The sequence below is a fragment of the Pinus tabuliformis genome, chromosome 7 (genome assembly GCF_031772625.1).
Source record: "Pinus tabuliformis cultivar Carrire ecotype Pingquan chromosome 7, CPIR1, whole genome shotgun sequence".
NCBI classification, from domain to species: Eukaryota; Viridiplantae; Streptophyta; class Pinopsida; order Pinales; family Pinaceae; genus Pinus; species Pinus tabuliformis.
Genome location: NC_142293.1, coordinates 260,794,098 through 260,821,515, shown reverse-complemented (window position 1 = coordinate 260,821,515; position 27,418 = coordinate 260,794,098). Strand labels below are relative to the sequence as shown.

The window sequence follows — 27,418 nt, the reverse complement described above, 5'->3', positions numbered from 1 at the left end:
AAGCTAGAGGAGGCAGAAAAGGAGTTGCAGGAGTTGAAGCAACAACTCAAGGAAGAACAAGAGTTGTGCAGAAGAGAGAAGGAAGCATAGCTGGAACAGGAAAAGCAGGAGGTGCAACATGCACACATTGAGGAAATTCTTCCCATACAGGTTATCGATCCATCTGAGAAACTGGCATATAGCCGACAGGGTGAGCAATCGTAGTAGAAGGAATTTTCTCAGGAGATTGAACAGATGTTGGAATAGATGGACATGGATGTGGTTTATCCTAAGTTAGATTGGGACATTGACCTCATGCCTCAAAACCAAGAGGTCACTCCACCGGCTTCACCAGATCTGGGAGAAGAGCAAGTCGCAGGCAATCAAGGAGACACTGAAATACTTGAGGACAATCTGGAAGTGGTTGTGCGCAACATATCCTTCGACGAGTGACAACACGGAGTTGTGCAATCACTTAGAGTTCCCACTTCAGATGTCCATGTATCTCCTCTGTGGATTGAAGAATGAGTGATCATGTCTAATGTGCGAGACATCCAGCCACATTGGTCGATACTACCAAAGCATATGTCGAAGCCACGAGCTCAAGTGTTAGATTCATGATAGTTGAGAATGAGCGCATGGTTAAGGAGTTACAAGTGGCCAAGAAGGGAGAAGAGAAAGTTACAGCATCCGCTAGAGCAGAGTTGAGGAAAGTGATACTTGATGAAGTGTCATATCTTGATATAGTTATGCGGAAGTTGTACTTCAGGTTCGTCACCATGCATAAGTCAATTTTCCATATTAATGGTTGGCAATAGCGTTGTGCTAGGAGAGCATGCATCTTGACAGGCATACACACTATTTTCGATCACATGCATATATGGACAATGAGGTACAAGGGAGCCCCATTGCACTTACGAAAGATGATGAAGCCAAAGGCAGTGGAGTTGAAGGCATGCATCCAGAGTCAGATCCGAAACTATGAGGAACTCCCGCAGCTCATCACCAGCTTACAGGCTTCACATGCACGAGTGTTCAAGAGCATGTATGTCATTTTTCACACTGGCACACTCACCCAGGCGAAGACAAAGAACCAAGTCTGACTATAGTTGGACATGTACTTTGATCAGTTTATGTGCATATCCATCAGGCAGACTTGCAAATGAGCGCAGACATTATGCACTAGTATGTCATTAGCCTGGTTGCACTCAAGACCATGATGCACATGCTATCTGATGAGTTGGACAGAGGTGCCAAATCAGTGTACCTGGAAGCAATGGAGGAAAGAGTACGCTTTCAAAAGGATGTCTCCCTAGAGTACGTGGATACCATAACAGACTACCAAGCTTGGCATCAGTTCGCCACCATCGATCATCGAGAGGATGTCGAAGAGTTAGTCTTCCCACAACTTTCTGAGTCTTAGTGATGTCATACATGGCTTACTCAAGCCTATTTTTTCTCACATGGGTACATGTGCAGATTGTATTGTAAACTTGTTGTAAAGTGAAAGACCAAGTGTCAATAGTAGAATGTAATAGTCATATGTAAGTTGAAGAGTCATGAGGGTAGTTGTAGAGTCACAAAGGGGAATGTCAAGGATCACCCCACCCTTTTCTATTTATAGAACCTCATAAATCATTGTAAGGGCTTTTGGAAGCCAAGCTTCCTATAGGTACAACTTAGAGAAATCTTGGAGTGTATTGTAATGAGCCTTGTCTTCTCCATAGTGCAGAGCTAGTACATCTCTTTGGAGGAGTAGGCGACAGTGACTGTAATGTTCCTCTATCGGGGCTAGTGGTTGTAATGGTTGTATGTATGATTGGATCTTTCACTCTTTTAATATAAAAAATCCAACATGTTTCATGTATATGTTATTATTGTAGTTCATCTTTCATGGTTACTCTAATGATGTATGTAGTTGTAATTTACGCATGTATGTATGGACTATTCCATATGTGTTTGTATGAATCTTATTGAAGCGTGTTGTTGGTATAACCTATCACTTTAGATCGTCGGTTATCCTGCTTTCCATCTCGTGATGTCTTTCTTCTCATGTGTTCCCTTTCAATCTACATGCTATCACAGGTTTCTAAGGGGCACACTCATTCCCCCTTCCGTGTGTTAGATCCTTTCATGCACCTTTATTGACGTGATGCAAGGTCACACCCTTGCTTCCAACGAGGACATCTTACTTACCTCTGCGTGCAACCACAGTCAAGGAGATACCATACTACCCATTGTTAGGACTCCTACTCCAAATGGTCTGAGGTCTAGTTGGGACTTTTTACCGGGGAGATCCCCTGACATGTTTGAAAGTCTAGCATCATCAACAGGGTAATAAAGCTACAATGTAACAGCGGAGTGTGGTGGTTATATATAACCATATACATATAGTTACAAAAATTATTTAACAAACACACCAAAGTGGGGGAGCCCATGGTGTTTGACTCAGGGTCACGCCTTTATTAATATTACCATCTTCCAATGGACCGTGGGGATATCTTTGTAATAGTTGATATCTTACATATATATAAACTATGTTTTGTCATTCAAATGACTGACAAAGGAGTGAACAAGCAAAACATAACCCCCGAATGGAATTTTGCAGCTGGAATCGTGCATCAGAACCCTGACCTAGGAATGCATTTTAAGAAGTATCTAAAGGAAATATTTTGCTAGGGAATATTCTTGAAAATATTCCACAAGTGAATCTAGAAGGAATATGAAAGATTCCCTAGAGGCTCATATGTGACTATGACAGAAAGTGGTCAATTTTATACTCAAATTTCATGACTTTTTGCCAGGAACCTGATGGTGCCTTCTATTTTCTTATCTGAGTAACCCATTATCAGGCCATTCCTAGATATGAAGGTATAATATGCATTTTTTCCATTTACTGATTTGATTTTTGTTGAGATTAATGAAGAGGTCTCCCCATTATTGAAGCAGGGCCCGAAGACGTAGTCATAGAATAAAATATCTTGGTTAAAGCCGAAAATTAGAGATAAAGAATCATTTAATTATCATCCATGAATTGGGGATTTTAAATTACATTAAGAGACTTGGGCTTTTCCTACCAAAAAAACTAACATGTACATATATAAATTTAAACTATAATCCATAATCTACAAGATTGTAAAAAAAAAGAAACAAAAATCCACCATATACCTAAATAGAGCTACCACTACAATTCAGACAGGATGAGTTTATATGTGTTAAATTATAAAATGTAAAGTTAAAATTATAAATAGAATGCACCAATAATTATACCTTCTCTATTACTCCATTAGTTTTTCTCTCTTTGTTTTGCATCTGCCATTGCTTTCACACTATATCTGCCTTAAACCCAATCTTATATACACAGATCACCTTGTCATTCAAGGAGTTGAGTTGAAGGAATTATATAAAATTATTTTTTTCTTTTCATTTCTTACAAAAGGTATATCCATTTGGCCAGTCTAACTTATATTTTTTATAGTAATCCATGGAGTTTAGGGATTTTCCATGATTTCTTAAGTGAAACTTGCAAGTTCTTTTATTCAAAACAATAATCTTGAGGAGAGCATGGAAAAGAAGTTGATCAGAGAAGAGCAATATTTGAGTCATTTTGATGAAACTTGGAGACTTTATTGGAGAATTATGCAAGGAGGACCCTTCTATATTAAGGGTCTATAAGCTACACCAAGTACATTGTACCAACAAATTAGACAAACTATGTGTGAGTGGTGAGAATGTGCATATAGGAAGATACATTAGAAAATCATGCATAAATTATATTATAAAAATATCCTTGGAATTACCATATTTGAGTTGGGTAGACATCATGTAAAAAGATATTAACATGAGTATCATTTTCTCAATTCCTCCAAAGTGAATTGGGGTGGTTATGTTGTTTAAAGATTGTAGGATTTTGTTTTAGGATGGAAAATGAATACTTCATAAGGTCAATCTTTATCCCACACCTTGTGAAACATTTTCAAGGATCCTCTAACTCCAAACTCGATCAACTCGATGTAGTAGTGATATATAAAGAGAATCTTCCAAGGACTATTAGAAATGGAGGAAATTGAGGGTTGGTGTTATGTATCAGGATATTTTGATGGGTAACTGATATGGTGTTGGATGTTGTTGTCATTGATGTCAACCCATGGACTTCAATGGGTTTGACTTTGACCAAAAAAACTAGTCATTGATGTCAAATGGTTAACAAATGCTTCATAGTAGTTATCAGATTACATCATGATGAAGTTATATTGTTGGATGGCTGAAAACCCAAGTCCTAGGGTTTGGGTTCCCTAAACTAGGATGTGACCTAACTTTTTCGAGGGTTTTTGGTACGACAAATCATTGATTTTGGGTCAGAGATCTATTTCATTAGATTCTCCTCGAAAATATGTTTCTATTGATATGTGGTACGCCCCAAGAGTCTCTTGGTTTGAGAGATATTCACAATTGAAGTTGAAAACCCCAATTTTTGGGCTAAAACCCCCAGTGGTAGTGACATGACACCTCCTCCTACGGTTGTCAACATATGAAATTTTTTATCATTGTGATCTCACCCCGTATAAGTTACATAACTTCAAAAACCAAAGACAATAAATCAATCATTGACTTAATGCACTCATGTGTCACCTACAAAACACACTAAAGAGGGTTAGTATACATGTTTCTTAGCATTCAAACAAACTAATAGATAAAAACTACTAAATTAAAATTAATCCTACTAAGACTTAAAGAGTTCCTAAATGACCTAAAAGGCCTACTAAATAGAAGCCCCTAACTATCCTTACTATTCACTATAAAAAGACATCCAAATTATTCCTCAAGTCACAATTCAACTCAATGAATTCTCTTATGGCTCTCTAAAATCATTCGGCCTTCCGTTTAGGAGGTCTGAGTTTTTCGGACCTCTCTATGGCAAAAAATTCAACCAACATTCTTCTATTTGGCCTCCAAGGTAAGTTCTTCTTCTTTTTGTATTTTGTGTTGTAATGGTTGGGAAAATCTCTTTATAACCTTTCATCCCTCTAATAAAGTACTATTTCATGATTAGTTAAGACTTGAGTATAGAAAACAACCCTCCTCCTTATTGTATCTCGGCCTGCTTATTTTACATACCTAGGGCATCCTTCAGTCCTAAAAATCTCAGCCCTTGAGTAGGAGTGAAGGATTTTGCACAATATAAAGCATAATTTGTTAAGTGATCTAGGAAGTTTTTGGACTTGGTTTACAGATTGGGTTATGGACTATCGATGTTTCATTGGCTTGAAGGATTAGTAGACCTATAACAGTTATAGCTAAGGGAATCATATATGTGCAAGCCCTGAGGAACAACACGTTGAGATGACGTAACTATTGTAGTCTTTTGGGTGCATTTATATGGTTTGACTTCCATCCATTAAGGCCAACTTTTGTGCACCAAGCCAGGTAGTCTATGTTGCATACCTATCATTTACTTTTGAAGGCATGAAGCAACAATTCCAGTAGAACTTGTTTGAGACATTGTAATTTTGACATTATTGTGACATTTGCCTTAATAGCCTATTACGATTTTCACTATCCTTATCTAATGATTCAGTGATGGGTGATGGGACAGGAAGTGACACAATGACACACTAACATAAGAACATGAATTTTGCTTGACAAATTGAAGTATGAATTGACTAAACACAACTAGTGGACCTAACATATAGATGCATGACATTTTCTTAAAAACATTGATTGACACAGTGAAAATGTTTGAATTTTTAGTGGTAGTGACATAGTAAACATTCTACAATGAAATGTTTGAATTTTACTTTGACTTAATACATTCGCATGACCTTGACAGTTGTTTGATACCTTAAAGTAGTTATTAATTTAGTGATATTTCTATGATGATTGACTTTGACCTTATAGTGACGTGAAAGTAATATTCATATTCCAAGTAACACCTTAAACTTGACTTAATTCCTTGAATAAGACTCAACTATTGACACTTTGATTTGGGCTTATTAAATGAATGGAAGTGGATGTTATCTACAACAAGTGACATTGGCAGAATTTTTTTACAGTGGAATGATAAAGACAGACTTAAGTCTGAACCTTGATTTGATAATCTATGACATGAGACTGTATAATATATTATAGTTAGTGACTTGATACATTGAATAGTGAAATGAAAATGACTGTGACAATGACAATAACAGTATATGGGCGGATTGACTTGACACACATTGACACATCGATATATTAACTTGACTCGTAGATCTGATATGTATAAACACTTGGCATAATGAATTTGAACTTTGAATTTGACTTGATATAAATAGAACAATGATGAATATAATTTGACATATTTAAATACAACCTCGTCATACTTGATATATATTTGTATTATGTATCTTAGAGTGATGACCTAGAGGGTGTACCATCATAATGACATGACTTTACATGGTAACAGGTCTTTAAGGAAAATCTCATTTTTTTATAAAACCTATTGGAGAAGGATGGATAACAGGGTTTGACCAGTCAAACAATGATTTTTACTTATATGCTAGTAGCTCTCTGGGGGCAGAGTTTGAAAGCACTAATTACAGAGGCATTGGGATGACCTGAGGCACCTTGGTTTGTGTCATCATTTGATATCATTGACATATGGTTGCAACATCATGTCAAGCCTAATGATAGCAGTGGTTGAGCATTGATGACTATTCATTCATGACCATTGACATTTAGTGGTAGCTAGTAGTTTTGCAGTATCTTTTTCCAGTAATCTGTTTGTGGGGATAGTGATTAGTGGTTACTAGGATTTGACATTTATTCTACACCTTTCTTACATCTATTCTACATTGATTCAGAGTACAGGGGATCCAGTCTGAAAATTGTGAAACGTGGTTTTCTAGCTCGTCAAGGCATGTGATTAGATTCACCTTTAGTTTTTGGCCTTAGAACACTTCAGGGTGTCAAGGTAGCGCTAGGGCAAGTTATGGCTTACATAGGGTTTTGTAGCGTCCATTCAGTTGTGGTTGATAAACTAACAGGGCAGCGAAGCATCCTTTCCGATAGCAGCTGGTAAAGAGAGTGTTGGGGCACTCATCAAGTTGTGGCCTGATCTAAAGGGTGTTGGGGTGCCCTTCTAGTTGCAACAAGGTATTAGAGTCTGGTACCATCCTACAAGTGTAGCCTATAAATTAGGGGGTTGACGCCTCCCTCAATTGTATCTGAAATCTTGATGTAATCATTTTTCTTTTAAAAGGGATAAGGCAATTACTAAAGAAGTGTTCGGTGGTTTTTGACCCGAAGGGGGTTTCCACCTAAAACACTCATTGTTCTCTATTTTATCTTTCTGCATTGTTGTGTGGTGTTGTCTACTATTGATTATTGTTTATGATCTTTTGAAGAAGAACAATAATAATAACTGAATATTAATAAATTCTTTGAAGAAAGATTAAAAGGTGCTCATTTCTAAGAAATATTGATTCAACCCCCTCTTAGTATTTCCAACAATTGATATTAGAGAATGGTTCATTCAGTAACAGCTTAACCGTTGCAGGGAAGTTTTTAGAGTATAGATATGGGAAAGTCAAAAATCAGGTTGCAAGGATTTCAAAGGAAGTTACATGTACAACAAAATCTGAAGACCCCTGATTTCGATGTAGATAATTACTGGATATGGGAATCCAGGATGGAAGTACATTTGTAGGCACATGGAGTATGGGAATCAATTATTTCTGGAGACACATCTACCGATGAAGCTAAAAGGTACAATTCAAGGTCCATGAATGTAATTTTGAATGTTTTTCCCAATTCAGTGAAAACAAAAGTTGATCAATGTTCAACAGCTAAAGCTCTTCAGGAAAAGCTTCATAATCTCTATTCAACAAAGCAATCAGGTCAAGATGTTATTGAAAATTTGGATCCTTCTGGTTATGGTGAATAAATTGGAGAAATAAGTAAGAAAGAGTTTCAAAATCAAATGATCAAGGTGATAAAGGAACTCAAAATTAAAAAGGAAAAGACAAGAATTTTGGAAGTAGAATTGAAGACAAAAAAAGAACTCATCAAAGAAAATGAAGAGTCTGAGAAGATGATTAGGAGCCTTAGAACTAAATTGGAAGAATTCAAGAATACAAAGACACAAGACCTCAAGAGAGAATTCCAATAGAAGCAACAAGAACTCGACACAACATTTGTAGAAATTAGGAGGATCAAACAATAGATGTAGGAAGTAGAAATTGAAAGGAAGGAATCTAATCAAAGATACATATCCACAGTTGACCAAAAGAAAAAGGAATTGGAAACCTATTTATCTAAACTAAGTAGGCTCAGGATTGAAAATGAGGAGCAAAAGGAGCATATACAGGTTCTCAACAGAGAAGTAGAGAAGACCACTCTTCTCAAGCTATAGGTTGAGGAGGCAGAAAAAAGAAGGAAGATCTTGAAAAGATGGTTTCAAGAAGATCTTGCTCAAAAGAAAGAAGAACTTGATGCGGCGCTTGGTGAGATCAACAAACTCAAGGGATCGCAAAAAGAATATTTACAAGATAAGACAGATGATGAAGCAAAAATGAAGGCAATTAAAGCTAGTAAAGCTTGAGTTGGTGAAGGTACAAGCTCCACATCTTCGCATGATGATCCTATGAAGGAAGTTGATCATAGTGAGATTGAGAAGATGATTGAACCAAAGAAGAACATTGTAACTCCGAAGAATCATGCCAAAGTAGTCAAGGATAAAGGATGACAACACACTATAGCATCGCCTTCAAGGAAGAATGAAAAATCTTCAAGGTATGTTAATTTATTTAGTGGTTATTGTTTTTCATGTGCTAACTTTGGACATATGGCCATGGATTGTAAGGTTGTTGACAGGTACAAATATCAAGGACCACTACCTTCAAACGAATTATCCAGGTACACATGTTCATTTAATGGATATTTCTTTTTATGTGCTAACTATGGACATATGGCTAGGGATTGTGAAGTTTTTGGAAGGTACAACTATTATCAGTAAAACCCTAGAAGCAAGTTTGCAAGTTCACGAGATAGATACCAAATGAAATCTTTTATGGATGACATTAAATGCTTCAAATGTCATAACTATGGACATATAACTCATCACTGCATATACAATATGGAATCAACCATGAATAAAAGATTGATGACGAGAATAAGAAGGTTTGGAAAATAAAATAGGTACAGGATGAACAAGTACAAGATGAGCAAGAAAAGAAGGAAGGCAAGAAAGCCTCGATAGTTATACTTTCAAGATTCGTAACAGGTCGTACGGAATCAGCGGTTTCTTTGGAGATATGATTGGGAAAAATTAGTTTTGTTGTGCTAAATTCATTTTCAGAATATGTAAAAGGTGCTTAAGGATTCATGAGGTTAATTGAAAATTTAAACATGAGTTTTTGAGTACTTTTATGTAAATTTTATGTGAAAATTAACATAAACAAATGATTGAACAACATCATATAACAGACATAAACATCACCATAAACAATATCATAGTAGCACATGATGAAGGAGTTCACCTATCCTGGGCTACGTCTCCTTAGTCTAGCTTCCAATGGCTTAGCCTTCTCTATTATGCTCAAAAGTGTGAATACATTAGTTTACAATGCTCAAAAAGCTCTGAAACCTATTCTAATGGCTCCAGAATGCCCAATAATGCCTGTATAGCCTCTTTCTGCTCCTGATTTGGTCAAAAAATGAAGAAGTTATGGCCTTTCCAAGTTTTCCGCTAATCGCACTGCAAATTCCCCAAAATCCGGCACCATCCTACAAATTTGCCCCCAAAACGCGCTAATGGAGCGACAATTTCACCAATTTTCAAGCGAAATTGTCGAACACTTTAATTAGCCTCCAATGCCTATAATCTGAAAAATTTTGGCCCCCACTCCTCTCCGTCAGTGGTCGTATTGTGGTGGCATGTCCCCAAATTGGCACGCATATAAAATTTAAATAAAACCTGCAAACATAATATGTTAAGTTCTATTGCGATGGCATATTGGTAGGAGCTCTGACTTGTGCCTTGGTGGTCACGGGTTCAACCCCTACTGCTGCTTCCTGGACTTTGACCCAAAAATTTGGTGGCCCATGGGTTGTCACGTGGTGACCTCTAGCTGACCCATGTTTCAGCCTGTGGTTGGCCACCAACCAACCAATAAAAATATGCCAAATTGCACCAATGAGAATGTGCGACTTGGAAAAACATGATTCACTGTTCTCGTTGACTAGTCAAACCGCCACATAGACTTTTAGAGTCAGCGCCACATCAGCAGTACGGACTACTGACTGGGCTGTCAAATTTTACAAAAAATTGCATGTTTGGGAAAGTGAATAGAACATGATTCTGTGAGCAAACGGTGTCTATTTCGTGTGAAATGAACTGTGCCAGATTCAGGATGACAAGCACTACACGGCCATTTAGGTTCCACACCGATCTGACAATTTTGAATTTTGAGTTAAATTTGTAGCACCTAATCATTTGGTTAATGACTCGAGTCAAGATGGTTTGTTAGATGACTCACTATTGTGAAAGATTAACTCATCGACTCCTTGAAATTTGAAGAGGAGGAGTCTATGTAGTAGTATATGGCACAAGTATACGATTAACAGACTGATAGTTCGAACGAGATGGCAGTTTCATTACAGGTTCAGGGGGAGCAGAACAGTTGAAGGATTATAGGTTCACAAAGGAAGTTTTATCTTCAAGGGAAGCACATACAGGACACAGGTCCATAGGGATCGTCATTGACAGACTATTACAAGAAGGCTTCTTGTGGGGGGGAGCACATGCAGATAACAGGTCCACATGAAGCAAGAAAATTCTTAGGGGGAGTAACCCTTTGCCATTGTTGTCAAAGGGGCAGAGAAAAATTGAGAAGGAGATTGAAATCTAGATAATGAGTTGAAGCATGATGTCATGGGGAGTTGTACTCATAGGAGGAGTATGTATGTTACCATCAATGACAAAGCAGGAGATTGTTGGATGTTGTTGTCATTCATGTCAAACCATGGAGTGATTGGGTTTGACTTTGACCAAAAACACCAGTCATTGATGTCAAATGGTTAACGAACACTTCTAGTAATTGTTAGATTAAATCAAGATCATAGCTATATTGTTGGATGATTGAAAACCCAAGTCCTAGGGTTTGGGTTCCTTAGACTAAGGATGTGCCCCGACTTTATTGAGGTTTTTTGGTAGGTCAAATAATTGATCTTGGGTTGAAGATTTGTCATTAGATTCTCCTTGAAAAGATGTTTCTGTTGAAATGTGGTACACCCCAAGAGGCCTCCTAGTTTGAGAGATATTAGCATTTGAAGTTGAAAACCCTAGTTTTTGGGCTAAAACCCCCAGCGGTAGTGCCATGACACCTCCTCCTATGGTTGTCAACATATGACATTGTTTATAACAATAATCTCACCCCATATAAGTTACATAACTTCAAAAACCAAAGACAATAAATCAATCATTGACTTAATGCAATCATGTGTCACCTACAAAACAAACCAAAGAGGGTTAGTGTACATGTTTCTTAGCATTCAAACAAAATAATAGATAATAACTACTAAATTAAAATTAATCATGTTAATAATTAAAGAGTTCCTAAATATCCTAAAATGCCTACCAAATAGAAGCCCCTAACTAGCCTTACCATTCACTATAAAAATACATCCAAATTATTCCTCAAGTCACAATTCAACTCAATGAATTCTCTTATGGCTCTCTAAAATACTTTAGACTTCCATTTAGGAGCTCTGAATTTTTTAGACCTCTCTATGGCAACAAATTCAACCAACATTCTTCTATTTGGCCTCCAAGGTAAGTTCCTTTTTTTGTGGTTTTGTTTTGTGTTGTAATGGTTGGACAAATCTATTTATAACCTTTCGGCCCTGTAATAAAGTACTATTTCATGATTCGTTAAGGCTTGACTATAGAAAAAAACCCTCCTCCTTATTTTATCTTGGCCTAATTATTTTGCATACCTAGGGCATCCTTTTGTCCTAAAAATCTCGGCTCTTGAGTAGGAGTGAAGGACTGTGCACAATACAAAGCATAAATTGTTAAGTGAGCTAGGAAGTTTTCTCACTTGGCTTATAGATTGGGTTATGGACTATCAATGTTTCGTTGGCTTGAAGGATTGGTAGACCTATAACTATTATAGTTGAGGGCATCATATATGTGCAAGCCCTAAGGAACAACACGTTGATATGGCCTAACTGTTGTAGTCTTTTGGGTGCATTTATATGGTTTGACTTCCATCCATTAAGGCCGACTTTTGTGCACCAAGCCAAGTAGTCTATGTTGCATACCTATCATTTACTTTTGAAGGCATGAAGCATCAATTCCAGTAGCACTTGTTTGAGACATTGTAATTCTGAATATAGACAAGCACGTGTGATAGCAGCTTTTTTGTATAAACTTGACAACTAGGCTAGGACATTATCATGACAATATTTGTGTGACAGTGTATTGACATGATCCATTGACCCAACTTGACTTTACATGTTGTGAACATCTCTTGTAATTGTCCCAATGACATGACACCTTAAATATAATTTAAGACAGCAGTGATTAATGTATGTCTTACAGTTAGTGTTGAGTTGACATTGTTCCATTGGCATGGCCTTATGTCAATAAAAATTGTTGAGAAAACTAGAGTGTACAAAGACTTGAATGCAATAGCTAAGCATACGATGAACCTGGCTGATGACATGATAGTCGACATTATTGTGACATTTTCCTTAACAACCTATTAGGATTTGCATTGTCCTTATCTAATGATTTAGTGATGGGTAATGGGACTGGAAGTGACACATTGACACATTAGCATAAGAACATGACTTTTTCTTGACAAATTGAAGTATGAATTGACCTAACATAACTAGCGGACCTGACATATAAATGCATGACATTTGCTTAAGAACATTGATTGACACAGTGAAAATGTTTGACTTTTTAGTGGTAGTGACATAGTAAACATTCTATAATGAAATGTTTTAATTTTACTTTGACTTAATACATTCACATGACCTTGATAGTCGCTTGATACCTTAAAGTAGTGATTAACTTAGTGATAATTTTTATGATGTCTGACTTTGACCTTATAGTGATATAAAAGTAATATTCATATTCCAGGTAACACCTTAAAATTGACTTAATTCCTTGAATAAGACTCAACTATTGACACTTTGATTTTGACTTATTAAATGAATGGAAGTGGATGTTATCTACAACAAGTGACATTGGCAGAATTTTTTTACAGTGGAATGTTAAAGATAGACTTAAGTCTGAACCTTGACTTGATAATTTATGACATGACACTATATAATATATTATAGCAGTGATAACAAATATTTGGTGAACTAATACACATTTAGTGACTTGATACATTGAATAGTGAAATGAAAATGACTGTGACAATGACAATAACATCATATGAGTTGATTGACTTGACACACATTGACGCATCGATATATTAACTTAACTCATAGATTTGATATGTATAGACACTTGGCATAATGAAGTTGACCTTTGACTTTGACTTGATATCAATAGAACTATGATGAATATAATTTGACATATTGACACGCAACCTTAACATACTTGATATCGATTTGTATTATGTATCTTATAGTGATGACCTAGAGGGTGTACCATCATGATGACATGACTTTACATGGTAACAGGTCTTTAAGGAAAATATCATTTTGTTATACAACCTATTGGAGAAGGATGGATAACATGGTTTGACCAGTCAAACAACATCTTTTACTTATATGTTAGTAGCTCTTTGGGGACAAAGTTTGAAAGCACTGATTGCAAGGCATCGGGATGAATTGAGGCACCTTGGTTTGTTCCATCATTTGGTAGTAGTTCCAGATGGTTGCAACATCATGTGCAACCTGATGACAGTAGTGGTTCAGCATTGATGACTATTCATTCATGAGTAGTGATATTCAGTGGTAGCCAGTAGTTTCGCAGTAGCTTTGTCTAGTGATCAGTTTGTGGGGAAAGTGATCAGTGGCTACCAGGATTTGAAATTTATTCTACATATTTCTTACAGTTATTCTACATCGATTCAGAGTACAGGGGATCTAGTCTGAAAATTGTGAAATGTGGTCTTCTAGCTCATCAAAGCGGTGATTGGAGTCACCTTCAGGTTGTGGTCTAAGAACACTTTATGGTGGTTCTAGTGCAAGTTGTGGCTTGCATAGGGTGTTGTGGCGTCCATTCAGTTGTGGCTGATAAACTAATGGGGCAGCGAAGCATCCTTTCCGACAACAGCTGGTAAATAGATTTTTGGGGCATTCATTAGGTTGTGACTTGATCTACAGGGTGTTGGGGTGTCCTTCTGGTTGCAACAGGATATTAGGGTCTAGTAGCATCCTACAAGTTGTATCCTGTAAATTAGGGGGTTGACACCTCCCTCAGTTGTAGCTAAAATCTTGTTGTAATCAATTTTCTTTTAACAGGGAGAAGACAATTACTAAATAAGTGTTCAGTGGATTTTGACCCGGAGGGGGTTTTCCACCTAAAAATATTTGTGTCCTTTTTTTTTTATCTTTCTGCATTGTTGTATGGTGTTGTCTTTTGTTGATTATTGTTTATGATCTTCTGAATAAGAACAATAATAATAATTGAAGATTAACTAATGCTCTAAAAAGGATTAAAAAGTGTTAATTCTAAGAAATATTGATTCACCCCCCTCTCAGTATTTCCAACATATGATTCAATTAGAGGCTACAAACCATCAAATTAAATGAGATCCATAGTTCAAAGTCCACAAGAGTATCATCATCTCAACAATTTGCACCAGTAATGACTCATTGACTCCCAATGACAGGATCTCAATATTAGAATTCCAATCAAAATGCATATGAAATTCATTAGGAGGATGAGGAAAAACCTACCAGTGGAGATGACCATTGAAACACCAAACCTCTCAAGTACTCCTTGTATCATTTTTAATTGTAAATTCAAGACATGAATAATTGAATGATTTTTAAGCGCTTGGAGTTGAACTATCTAGTAAAGTTGAATTTGAGCCACATACTAGGCCATACTATTTTGTTCATGAGACCTTTGAATGTCAAAACAAGAAAAGGAACACCTAACCAAAATTTCTTCCTCGATTGTAATTCTGTAATTTTTCAACTTTTTCAGTTGTCAAAATGGATAGAGATAACTGGTTTACGAATGACAATTAACACATTCAATTCATAGTGAAAAGGATTTAAATTATTAAGCAAATTCTCATCATCTTCAGATATAACATGAAAACTCCTTACCTTCAAGAAGTGTATTTTTTAAACAACCATGCATATGTAGTGTTCCATAAATTCGGTAGTTTGAAAGATGGTTTATATTCTCATGTCTTTCCCAATAGCACCAACCCAAAGGTATACGTATGAGACTTCTCTAGTGCCTCTATAATGATACCTATCTCAACTCATTTGTTGATCTGCAATCATGCCAATGGTAATTGCTTTTTGTCTATGAACGTGGGCTGACTCATCACCAATATTCAAGAAAAACCATGCTACCTGAAACGATCTGTTAGTGATTCATAAGGAGGTAGACTTACGCTCCTACCAGAGACCTCTGAATTTTGGATCATTACCTTATTTTGTTACATCTAAAAAAATGTACTTTTATCCAATTAAAAGCACTTTATATTTTACTCCCAAACCGAAAAAAATTACTCTATTTATAAAAATAATGAAATAAACTTTAAACATTAAATTTTTAATAACTTTTATAATCCTTAATAATAATACTAACTGTTATAATCATTATTAATAAATGTTGTTGAGAAATTTACTTATCAATCAACAAATGTTAAACTTATTTTCTATATTACTTAATTTGGTGATTAGCCAGTGTTTTCAATATGCATTGTCAAAGCATTTTTAATGCTTTAATAAGTGTGGGTTATTAAACTTATTTTCTATATTACTTAATTTGGTGAGTAGCCAGTGTTTTCAATATGCATTGTCAAAGCATTTTTAATGCTTTAATAAGTGTGGGTTATAAAATTCATGAGAAGAAATAACAACCATATTTTACTTTCATAACTATAATTTTAAATGTAAAAAATAATAATATTTTATTTTCAAAGCTATGAATAAAAATAAAATTTTAGTAACATTTTTCGAAATTTAAATTATTATTCATAATTAAATATATTTAAAAAAAAATTATAAATTATTTTGTGATATATATATATATATATATATATATATATAAATAGCAAAAATAAATCTATAAAAAATTCAATTACTAATTAACCATTATAATATCAAAATCGATTCATAAAAGATTAAAAGTTAGTATTATTCTCTTTTTTCTCTATTTCTATTAAAACTCTTTAAAGAAATAAAACTCTTTAAGTTGATAAGATGTGATTTTGAATATGAGTTATATAGAACTTTATATTCAAACTCTTTCCACACCCTAACTCACTGTTAATCCTACAAGTATAATGGTACATACATGTGTGTCATAGCACACACCCTTCTGTTAATATTATGACAGGTTTATCTTTTAATAGTATAATAAAAAATAATAGAGTTGTTTTTTTTCTTGTAATTTTTTGGATTTTCTAGTCCTGGAATTTGGCAGAAAATTTTGAGGTTAAATCTTGATTTGTGTTATTTAAACTAGTTTTTTAGCTGTATATATAGATTCAGCACCATGAAAAGCTCCTAGGGCACTTTGATTGTGCAGGGGTTACTGATGAGCCCCAAAAATGGATAATTATTTGGGCTCATTCAACCTCCTAATTCGACTTAATCCACCATTCTCATTAGTTTATTGCATTTTTTTTATTATATTTATGCTAATTGAGTGAATTGGGTTAGTCATTATGCCAACAAGTTTAATGTGTGCTTTGTGTAGCCTTTTTGGTCAATTTGGAGACAAAATCAAGGGTTGAAATGAGCACTTGGCAGCCAAATTCGTGAAGAGGATTTGTAGGAAGGTGTCCCCTTCATTTATGGTCCCTTACCTCGATTTCTCCACCATCAGCTCGGAGTTCAAGGGCCACCAAATCAATTAACACAAGGGCAACCAAGCAAGTCAAGTAGGACTGTTGTTAACTACAAGATTTGGGTAGTCGAGTCCCTAAAGTTTAGGAGGACTGTTGGGGTCCTCAATTTGTATAAATAAGAGGGCTTAGGGCCTCATTTCAGTTAGTCACTTTATAGTCATTTTGTAGTCATTTTTTAGTCATGGTGTAGGCAGAAGTTAGCTAGTTTGTAGTTCGATTTTTAGGCAGTAGATTAGCTTTGCTCTCAGCACATTTTCAAGTTCTCCTTGTGGACAGTTTTTGGAATGTAACATTTCTTGCTCAATAAAGATGAATCCAGCTTTGCACCAGCTCTAAATCTCTCTTAGGAGGTTGTAGCTCTTGGGGTTGGGCCCATCTCAAGTGCCCAGTACCTCCTTTGTTTACTTTCATGTGTCTTTGCTGCATTCTTAGAATAAAATCTGCTATTTAGATTTAAATCTTGTTTTGTTATTTAGGTTGTTTTTGATGAGTAAAATAAATTTTCATGCTCAAATTTAGTTGATCGGTTGCTAACAGAAAAAGCTTCAAGAAAAGGGCCAACAAACATCTGTGGTTTCACCTCTCCCTCAGTGGGATCAGGAGCTGTGACTAGGATGACTTTGCTGCCCACAAAAACACTGATTTTGCTTTGCCATGCAATCACTAGTGTTTGATCTTCATGTGTAGAAGTTGGTTACAAGTTCAGACTTTCATTTGCTTAGTTGCATGAGTTAAAATACATGGTTTCATTGCAGGTCACACTTCTGTTCATTCTCTTTACTGACAGCTAGCAAATTAGGTCAACGTAACTAGGTCTTTGAATTTACAAGTCTTTGTTGGTTCAGATTGGAAAAACGACTTGCAGAGCACCTGTACCACTCCTTCATCTGCTTATTCTCCATCAGCACCATCCACTCCACCCTCTACTTAGAATCCTTACCTCACGTTTGCCACATTTGCTCACATAACCCTAGTTTTTGTACATCATTGTTTCAGCCTTCTTTGAGCCAACTTAACTATCTACACGTTCTCACCACTCCATCCACCAGTCCCTGGGCCACTTCAGACCCCTATCCCACCTCCATATCCATTCATGCATCTTCCCTCACTCACCCATCCTCCAAAATCCAATTTTTAAACATCCTGTAGAAATTTCTGAACATCTTGTAGAAATTCCTGAAACATCCTATAGAACCCCTGCAGACTTCCTGTAGAAGCTCACGAATGAGGTTTCTTGATAGCCAAACTCTGTGAAACTCTATGGAAGGGTGTTAGGGACCCCATAGGCCTTCTCTGAACCTTCCCGACCTCTTCCAAGCATTTCCTCTCGCCAATCCACCTCTGCACAGTCAAAAACAGTTAAATTGTATGCATGATAATTGTGACAACTTATTCAAAAATACAAAAAGATGTTTTCTTCAGATAGTGATAACTTAGACACATGCATTTTACCTTCCTAGAAGTCAATGGCATCTCTTTCAGTAGCTTGCATCCTCTTTTTCGCATTAGTAGGGCTAGCTAGTAAAATTAGGGTTTGCATTTCCTTTCCGCTTTCCAATTTCTTTCTGCAAGTAAATTAGCCCCTTTGAGTTAGCTTTCATTCATTAGTTAAAAAACTTCTTCTAAGAGCTCATAGAATTTGGCTTAAGCTCCTAGCGGACTTGTGCCAGCTGACCAAGTGACAGCTGCGGCAAGAGCTAGTACTTGTGCATACAGCACCGTCGCTTCCAAGTCTGTTATGAACTACCGGGTTGATAAAAGTAAAGAAGGGAGTCTCAGGAGTTGCAACATTATTGCTACAATACTGGAGCTCACCATCTTTTTGGCGCCGTTGCCGGGGAAGCGTCAGAGTATTGGTGATTGCCGCTTTTCTTCTATTTTCCACTACAATCTTCTGCTAAGTAGTTTATTTCATTTCCATTATGCAATTTCGTTTATGCAAAAGTAGATTAGCATTTCCCGCTTTCATAGATTAGCATTTCCCGCTTTCATAGATTAGCATTTCAATTCCGCAATTTCATTTCTGCAAGCGTAGATTAGCATTTCAATTCCACAAGCGTAGACTAGCATTTCGTTCCTGCAATTTCATTTGAGCAAAATAGATTAGTCCTTTCCTGCTTTCATTTCAATTCCGCATTTTCATTTTAGCAAAGATAGTTAGTTGCAGTTCAATCTATTTCCGTTTTGCAGGTAGAAGTAGAAAAAAACAAAAATCAACCAAAAAGATTTCATTTCATGCCTTGTAGGAGTAGAGATAAGTTAGAAAAATGATTGCACAACGCCCCCACTGCTTCACACGGCCAACATTCTCTCTTCTTCAATGGTTGTGATTAAAGAACCCTTAGGTGGACAACAAGACATATTTGAAGAACCTCAAGGGAAGAAGAAGAAGAAACCATTCCTCTGGAGCAAATGGCTACAAGCAGAAATGTTGGGAGCAACACCTTGTCCAAAGACGAATTTGAAGATCAGATGGAAGATTTCAAGAGTGATATGAGGCAGTTTCTTGCCATGCAATTGGATATCCTGTGGATCCAAAAGAAGCAAGAGGAAGCCAAGAGGGATTTGGCCATCTTTTGTCCCAGGTGCACTAGAAAGCATCCTAGGGACGAATGTCCAATGCACTCCCTAGAAGTGTGTTTCGTCTGTGAAGAATACCATCCTACGAATTAGTGCCCTTCCTTGCCTGGAATCAAAGCTACATATCAGAGGGTAAAAGGAGCCACTGAATCACTCTACTATATGATCCAAAGGAGGCCACATGAACCTAGATCTTATCAGCAGGAACTGCAAGGGACATCTGAGACCTATTATGACCCCTATCAAGCCACTTTCATGCCTTCTTGGGGTCCCCCTGCTCATCCTTCCTGGTTCACACCTCCTCCTTGTTCCTTCATATATCCATATTATGCCCAACCAGCTGCTCATTTGTTTCACTCTTATGCTCAGCCACAGCCTCCGTGGAATGCACCTCTTCAGGGGTGGAGGCCCCAATACAACACTCCTCCCACTTCTTTTCCTCCACCGCCTGCTCATCCACAACCATCGCCTCCTATTCCACCAAGGCAACCCCAAATTCCTGCCCAACCACAACCCCATCCACATCCATCTCAAATCTACGCCCCCACTCAGCTACCCATACCGCCATTTCCAAACCTGTCCATTGGAGTAGCTCAACACAATTGCAATGCTGGGACACAGCATGTCCAAATGACTCCTCTTGAGCTCAATGATCTTCACCATAGCTCAGGAAGAGTGTTGCAAAGCAGAGATTATGTTGACAATGTTGAAGGACCAAAGGAAAAAGAAGAGATCAAAGAACCCTGGGCTGCACTTGATGAAGAGAAGACATCAGAAGCAGAGATCAAGAAAGCTCCCTCATGGTTACCATCAAATCTTCCATGTATTCAAGAGAAAGATCATCAAACAGAGGGAGATGAGAAATTCATGATAGAAGGTGACATGAAACATGATCCAGATCAGCAAAAGGACCAAGGATATCAGAGCTATATTGAGATATGGTTTCAGATCGTCACTAAGTTGCAGTGGTACTCTCTTCCTCAGCTATGTTTGATCCCTTCAAAGTCAGATCATTTTGTCTCTGAAATATGGATAGCTGTCAAAGCAAGCATTTCAAGCCTTCACATCATTTTTTCACTAATCTTGATGTGCACATGGCTCCATTGGAAGTATTCTTACACCTGAAAATGATTTTGTTTTTCAAGTAGGGTAGGGTAGAAAAAAGAGGAAAAGAGAAAAATGAAAATAAGAAGAAAATAAAAATCTAAGGTGAAAACCTCCTCGGAGGTGCCTTAGATTGGCTCATTGATTGAAAACCTCCATGAGGCGGTCAATGGGTTCGGAAAAAAGAGAAAAGAGAATAAGATCTCTGGGTGAAAACCTCCCTTAGAGGCGCCCAGGGCAGGCAATTAGGGTGAAAACCTCCATGAGGCGCCCTAGTTGTTTTTCAAAAAAAAAAAGAGAGAAAAATAAAAATAAAAATAAACCTAATTTCCAGTGGATAATTGCAGGTTGCAAGAAGGACATTGCAGGTCAAGAGGATCACTCAAAACAAAGACAAAGGAGTTTTTGTGCCTTTTACAAGAAGTTCTGTATTTCTACAGGAAACATCCTATAGAACCTTCAGGCGAGCCAGATTTGATTTTGGAATGGAATCTAAAGCTTGGAATCTGTTGGTTATGCCTACAAGCATCCATGTTTCCATTCCTCACCCTTCTCCATCATTTTTTCCACCTCATTGTGCTTCTTTTATGAAAAATGTGTTTTCTACAGGAAGTTCCTGTAGAAATTACAAGAAGCTAGAAATGGTTTGCAAAAAGGTGGTTTGGAAAACACGATAGCTTCCGCAAGGGTTCAGAAGTCCTCCTGCAATCTTAAAACTCCTCCTCCATCATCTCCATGCCTGCATCACAGCCCAAGCTTAGCTTTTCTTTCCATGCAAAAACTTGCAGAATGCTTTGAAGAAAAAATACATAGAACAGAATTTGATTTTGCCTAGCTTGAAAACCATGCATCCATTTGAAAAACCGTTTTACAGGGAATTGTATAGGGATGATGTCAATATGGCCGAGCAGTTTCGGCCCATTCTGATGCACGATTTCCAAGAAATCAGCCTCCATCACCTTCAGCCATTTTTGCATTTTCTCCGTATCCATGCATTCATTTCAAAACCTGTTTCATGGGGAGATGCACATGGGTGATAGTAGCCTACCCAAGAAGTTTCAGCCGATTCCGATGCGTGGTTTCCAAGAAATTGATCTCTGAAATCTTCAGCCATTTTCTGTTTTTCTCGAAATTTGTGCATCCATTGATCGCAATTTTGCTATGGGAGGTGAATAATGATGATACGGACATGCTCAACAAGTTTTAGATCGATTCGATCTATCGTTCGGGAGCAATGGTGAAAACAAGTTTTGGTCCTGTGAAAATTCAGCAGCAGCAGCTTGAGGGTGCATATCTGAATGTGGAAATGAACTCCTGCAGCCTAGATCCGGCCAGAGGATATCTGCACAAGAAAAATAACCACACATCAGAAAACAAAGAGCTTATACCACAAAGGAGCCATCATGCAACCACCGAACCAAATGCATGCAGCAGCAAAAAGCACCTCACAGCAACCATTTGACTTCAGGTACGTGACTAAAACTCATTCCTCTGATTGCATGAATGTAATTCAGAAACAGCATGAGAAATGAGATGGTTGGGATTACAAAAATCGGTGGCCAGCTAACTGGCCACCCTCATCCAGTTCAACAGTGCTCGGTGGGTGAATAAGACACATGCGCTCAGCCATCTGAGGAGGAAATTGGGAAACAAGTAATGGTGACTGTTTAACCTTCAACGTGATTGATGGAGTGATCACAGGTAGGAAACATGATGATTCGTGACAGCACTTTCGTCTGCATGGCCAGCACATGTTTTTGCCACCTCACCACAAAGCATGCAGCAACTAAAGACGGCTCGGCTGAAACTCACGAATTGTTGTTCATCTGCACTTTCCACATCCCCAACTAAAGTGTGCACAATCGGTTAACCTATCGTCCTCCACTGATTTTTTCTACCTGTTTTCAAAATTCTCCTGCATATCGGGCTCGCTCAAAGGCAGAATAACATTCTACAGGAAATGGGGGGGTCTTCTATAAGAAGTATGGCACAGCATTCTGGAGCAGAGAAGCCCAGACTTTTCTTCATCGAGTTTGGAGTTCTAAGAGAGGTGGGCTTGGAAAAAAACACTCTTCCATGCAATCAACAAATTGAAAGAATTGGTGGAACACAAAATTCAAGGATACTTCGGGTACCCTTTAGAACAGAGAAAGGAGTTCTGCAGAAATGGGTTTCTCGATTTGATGTGTGGCCTTACTTGGAGAGATTTTCAAAGGATATATTAAATGAAGTAACGGCAGAGCTAAAAGGTCAACCTGACCTGATCATTGGCAATTACAGTGATGGAAATTTAGTTGCATCTCTGATTTCACATAGACAAGGAATCACTCAGTGCAACATATCCCATGCTTTGAAGACCAAATACCCAGATTCAAACATATACTGAAAAAATATGAAGGAAAATACCATTTCTCTTGCCCGTTTACTGCAGATCTAATTGCAATGAATCATGCAGATTTTATTATCACTAGCACATATCAAGAGATTGCTGGAAGCAAGGATACTGTTGGACAGTATGACAGCCACACTGCTTTCACCCTTCCTGGTCTTTATTGTTATATACCTAGGGGGGATAATATGGGGTACCAAGGGAGGTACCCAAGGTAATAATGTAATAATGGGATGGGCCATAGTAATAAATAAGGTGGTTAACCCATGTCATGTAAGGGACCACAGGTAGTTAATAATAATGTAATGGACCCATGGTATTAGTTGATGGTATGAGGGAACCATGGTAATGACCCATGGTATTGTATGTATGAGGCCTATATAGAGGCTAGAGACTCCACATGGAGGATATGAAGAGAAGAATTATTGTATGAACAGGCATATGGCTTGTGAAGTGCTCTCCTTCCTTACGGAGTGAATGTATGGTGTTGCCCTACCTTAAGGGTTTGATCTATAAAGAATCATTTCATATTATCTTTGGGTTTACTTGCATTATCTTATATTTTTATATCAGATCTATAGTATTTCCGGGTTAGATCTACAACATTTATCGTGTGGTTCATGGAATTGATGTTGTTTCTCCTGGAGCAGACATGCAAATTTATTTCCCTTATATAGAGAAGCAACATTGTCTTACTGCTTTACATGGTTCAATTGAGGAACTCTTGTTCAATCCTGAACAGACAGCTGAACACATGTGTATTTTGAATGACCATAAAAATCCCATTATCTTTTCTATGGCAAGACTCGATAGAGTGAAAAACATGACAGGACTGGTTGAATGGTTTGCAAAGAACAAACACTTGAGGTATATTGTCCTCCACATTCTGGGAGGAAACCATATACAGAATTCCCATTCTGATTAGTGCACAAGCCAAAACAGAGCGTGAGGAAGCAAGATATTGAGGCAGAGAAGAAAACTAAGGGTAAGGAAACTAAGGGAAAGAAAACCTAGGGCAAACCATCACAGGAAAATCCACTGGTAAAGCAAGAGGAAAAGCAAGAAAGAAAAAGAAGGAAGAAACAGAGAGAAAAAAAACAAGTTTAATCCCTGGAAAATGTTGCAGGTTGCAGGAACACAATGTGGAAAGGGGGCCTCCCAACACAAGCAGAAGGGTCCCTACCAAGTTCCCAGGCATCCTCACATCCATCCCCTCCATGAACACTCATTTTTCAGGGTTCGGACACAATCTATTCATGGTTCAACCTTCTACAGGAAGCTACAGGAAGTTCTGTATTTCTACCAGAAACATCCTGTATAGCCTTTAGGCAGGCCAGAATCAATTATGGAGAGGGATTTGAAGGTTGAAGTATGTTGAGGAGGCATGCAACCACTCTATTCTTCCATCCTCCACTGGTTTCATCTCCTTTCACCACCATTGCCACAATTTGATTGAATATACTTGCACAATCATACCAAAGCTGAGAATTCTCTAGGAAAAGGAGCAGGCGGTGGGAAGAATCAGAGAGAAAAGCATGGTTTCCTGACCACGAAGAGGAAAACACTTCAGAAGCTTGGCATGATAGGGAGGCCACCAGGGCCATCAAAGATGAGGAGATAGATTGGTTGCTCAAAGGATGAGCAACACTTTCAGTAGGGGGTGATGATGAGCCCCAAAAATGGATAATTATTTGGGCTCATTCAACCTCCTAATTCGACTTAATCCACCATTTTCATTATTTTATTGCATGTTTTTTATTATATTTATGCTAATAGATTGAATTGGGTTAGTCATTATGCCAACAAGTCTAATGTGTGCTTTGTGTAGCCTTTTTGGTCAATTTGGAGACAAAATCAAGGGTTGAAATGAGCACTTGGCAGCCAAATTCGTGAAGAGGATTTGTAGGAAGGTGTCCCCTTCATTTATGGGCCCTTACCTCAAATTCTCCACCATCAGCTCGGAGTTCAAGGGCCACCAAATTAATTAACACAAGGGCAGCCAAGCAAGTCAAGTAGGACTGCTGTTAACTGCAAGTTGTGGGCAGCCGAGTCCCTAAAGTTTAGGAGGACTGTTGGGGTCCTAAATTTGTATAAACAAGACGGCTTAGGGCCTCATTTCAGTTAGTCACTTTATAGTCATTTTTTAGTCATTTTTTAGTCATGGTGTAGGCAGAAGTTAGCTAGTTTGTAGTTCGATTTTTAGGCAGTAGATTAGCTTTCCTCTCAGCACATTTTCAAGTTCTCCTTGTGGACGGTTTTTGTAATGTAACATTTCTTGCTCAATAAAGATGAATCCAACTTTGCACCAGCTCTAAATCTCTCTTAGGAGGCTGTAGCTCTTGGGGTTGGGCCCATCTCAAGTGCCCAGTACCTCCTTTGTTTACTTTCATGTGTCTTTCCTGCATTCTTAGAATAAAATATGATATTTAGATTTAAATCTTGTTTTGTTATTTAGGTTGTTTTTTATGAGTAAAATAACTTTTCATGCTCACATTTAGTTGATTGGTTGCTAACAGAAAAAGATTCAAGAAAAGGGCCAACAAACATCTGTGGTTTCACCTCTCCCTCAGTGGGATCAGGAGCTGTGACTAGGATGACTTTGCTGCCCACAAAAACACTGATTTTGCTTTGCCATGCAATCACTAGTGTTTGATCTTCATGTGTAGAAGTTGGTTACAAGTTTAGACTTTCGTTTGCTTAGTTGCATGAGTTAAAATACATGGTTTCATTGCAGGTCACACTTCTGTTCATTCTCTTTACTGACAGCTAGCAAATTATGTCAACGTAACTAGGTCTTTGAATTTACAAGTCTTTGTTGGTTCAGATTGGAAAAACGACTTGCAGAGCACCTGTACCACTCCTTCATCTACTTATTCTCCATCAGCACCATCCACTCCACCCTCTACTTAGAATCATTACCTCACGTTGCCACATTTTCTCACATAACCCTAGCTTTTGTACATCATTGTTTCAGCCTTCTTTGAGCCAACTTAGTTATCTACACCTTCTCACCACTCCATCCACCAGTCCTTGGGACACTTCAAACCCCTATCCCACCTCCATATCCATTCATGCATCTTCCCTCACTCACCCATCCTCCAAAATCCAATTTTTAAACATCCTGTAGAAATTTCTGAACATCCTGTAGAAATTCCTGAAACATCCTGTAGAACCCCTGCAGACTTCCTATAGAAGCTCATGAATGAGGTTTCTTGATAGCCAAACTCTGTGAAACTCTCTGGAAGGGTGTTAGTGGCCCTTAGGCCCTATCTGAACCTTCCCGACCTCTTCCAAGCATTTCCTCTCACCAATCCACCTCTACACAATCAAAAACAGTTAAATTGTATGCATGATAATTGTGACAACTTATTCAAAAATACAAAAAGATGTTTTCTTCAGATAGTGATAACTTAGACACATGCATTTTACCTTCCTAGAAGTCAATGGCATCTCTTTCAGTAGCTTGCATCCTCTTTTTCGCATCAGTAGGGCTAGCTGGTAAAATTAGGGTTTGCTAGGGTTTGCATTTCCTTTCCGCTTTCCAGTTTCTTTCTGCAAGTAAATTAGCCCCTTTGAGTTAGCTTTCATTCATAAATTAAAAAGATTATTCTAAGAGCTCATAGAAGTTGGCTTAAGCTCCTAGCAGACTTGTGCCAGCTGACCATGTGACAGCTGCGGCAAGAGCTAGTACTTGTGCATACAGCACTGTCGCTTCCAAGTTTGTTACGAACTACCGGGTTGATAAAATTAAAGAAGGGAGTTCCAGGAGTTGCAGCATTATTGCTGCAATACTGGGGCCCACCAGTTACCCATCAAGTTTGTGATTTCAATAAATTCCTGCGTGTTTTTAAAGAAATTAGACCCGAAAAACCCACCAAAAAAGCTTCCAAAAAGTCTCACTAAAGACAATTCGAATATATATATATATATATATATATATATATATATATATATATATATATATATATATTATTGAATATATTATAAATAAGTCTTATTCTTAAATTAGGTTTTCCCTTTCACTCATTCTTCATAGCTTTCTAGCCATACGCTAAGTTTTTTCTAAAATAATTCTATATAATTTGGTCAAAAGAGAGGTAATCATATTTGTCCTATAATTAGAAGGATTGTTTTTACACCCACTTTTAAAAATATATGTATCGAGGCTTTGAGCCTAGGGTTTAGAGAATCCATGCTTGACTACTAATGTGAAGGGCTTATGGATGTGAGGGCTTAATAATTCTACTTGGTAGTCTCTAATGTCCTTAAATTTCCCTTTTGTGACCCCTTAACCCAAACTCTATATCTTCTATTAACCAACTATTGA

General features: G+C 37.5%; 1 pseudogene; it reads left to right on the top strand.

Annotated features, from left to right (window-relative positions):
- The first annotated feature begins 22,686 nt into the window (after positions 1-22,686).
- On the top strand, positions 22,687-23,088 carry LOC149246837 (sucrose synthase pseudogene; annotated as a pseudogene).
- Positions 23,089-27,418: the final 4,330 nt, after the last annotated feature.